The sequence below is a fragment of the Malurus melanocephalus genome, unplaced genomic scaffold, assembly GCF_030028575.1.
Source record: "Malurus melanocephalus ecotype Western Australia unplaced genomic scaffold, MMel_1.1 scaffold_3943, whole genome shotgun sequence".
In the NCBI taxonomy this organism is placed as follows: domain Eukaryota; kingdom Metazoa; phylum Chordata; class Aves; order Passeriformes; family Maluridae; genus Malurus; species Malurus melanocephalus.
The window spans coordinates 1-1,852 of NW_026627175.1; the positions used below are offsets into that span (position 1 = coordinate 1).

Below are 1,852 nucleotides of genomic sequence, written 5' to 3' on the forward strand. Positions count from 1 at the left end.
CACACCAGCTCTCTCCTGTCTCTTCCAGTGAACGCCCGTTCATTCCAGTGTCTCCTCCTCTCTCCCAGTGTCCCCCAGTGTGTCCATCTCACTGGTACCCTCGAGCTCCCAGCCCGGCCCCGGCCGCCTGCTCTGCTCCGTGATGGATTTCTACCCTGCCCGGGTGCAGCTGAGGTGGTTCCAGGGCCAGCAGGAGCTCTCGGGGCACGTGGTGGCCACCGACGTGGTCCCCGACGGGGACTGAACCTACCAACTCCTGGAGCTTCTGGAAACACCCCCCGGGGCAGGGTCACCTCCAGCTGCCCGGTGGAGCACGTCAGGAGCACCCCCTGAGCCGGCACTGGGGTACGGCCCGGCCCCCACAGCGCTGGGGGGAGGGGGGTACACACTAATGGAGCTGGGAGGGGGATTTGGGTATAAGTGGGAAGTAATTGAGATGGAGTTTGAGAGAGCCTGAGAGGGCTTGGGGATCTGGAAGGGGTTTGAAAGATGCTAGAGGGAGTGGGATGGGGTTCTGGGGGTCCTGGTGAGCACTGGAAGGGAGTTTGAGGATGCTGAGTGTAACTGGGTGGGTGTTTGAGTGAGTCTGGAGGGGCTGGAAAGAGATTTGGGATGGAAAAGCGGGGGTTGGAATGAGGCTGGTTGTGCTGGGAAGAGAGTGGGACGGGTCTGGAGGTCCTCGGGAGGTGGGGGGGAATTGGGAGGTGGCTTTGGGATCCTGGGTGTGACGGGAGGGCTTTGGTGGGTGCTGGGATGCTAGGAAGGGATTGGGAGGAAGTTTCAGGAGGTCCTGGGTGCGCTGGGGGAGATTAGAAGGGCACTTAGAGGGAATAGGGATGTCTGTGAGAGATTTTTGAGGGATCCTGACACCTGTGAACCCCCAGGGATGGTGCCAGATGCCGCCCTCAGCAAGATGCTGATGGGGATCGGGGGCTTCGTGTTGGGCTTCGTGTTCCTGGAGCTGGGACTCTGCTTCTACCTATGCCAAAAGGTTAAGGGGGGTATTTGGGATCGTGTACCCCCTCTGACGGGCGTGCTCATCCAGCACCAGAAGATCCACACTGGGAAGAGGCCCTACAAGTGTCCCGAGTATGGGAAGAGGTGCTCTGTTGGAGCAGCTCCCAAGTCCTCATCCATGAGCGGATTCACACAGAGGAGAGGCCCTTCCACTGCCAGAATGTGGGATGCATTTCAAGCACAACTTCACCCTCATCACGCACCAGCGTCTCCAAACTGAGGAGAGGCCCCACAAGTGTCCCCAGTGTGGGAAGAGCTTCTACAGGAGCTCTCACTTGACCCAATACCAATGGAGGCACCATTAAGGAAAGCCCTGGGATTGTCCCCAGTGTGGGAGGAACTTTGTGCACTGCTCCAACTCCATCCCCCAGGGGAGGATCCACACTGGATGATCCCCAGTGGCCCCTGTTGGACAGAGCCCTGGTGATCTGTGGTCCTGGTGATCCCTGTTGGGAACACACCTGGCTGGGGGGCTTCACATCCTCCTGACACCCCGTGTGCACCTGGATGAATGCAGGGCCAGCAAAATATCCATTGAGACACAGACCAATGTCAGTAATTCCTTGGGGAGAGTGGATTTGTTTGGTTTCTTTCAACCCCCCAAAAAAACACACCTTTTACATTAAATTCTTTCTTCTGGTGGCATGAAGGAATACTGGTTGGTCTTGGAGGTYYTTTCCAATGTCACTCATGCCAYGATTCTGATTTTCTATGGTCCATGGGTGTCTTCCACAGCCACATGGTGATGGAATGGGGCAAAGACCAAGTCTTTTTTTGGAGACAATGGAGTGGAAACTCCTCCAAAAAAGGTTCTTCCCCTCCCACCTATGCACAT

General features: G+C 56.9%; 1 pseudogene; it reads left to right on the forward strand.

The window, feature by feature from the left end:
* The first annotated feature begins 68 nt into the window (after window positions 1-68).
* Window positions 69-1,101, forward strand: LOC130588256 (class II histocompatibility antigen, B-L beta chain-like; annotated as a pseudogene).
* The last annotated feature ends 751 nt before the right edge of the window (window positions 1,102-1,852 follow it).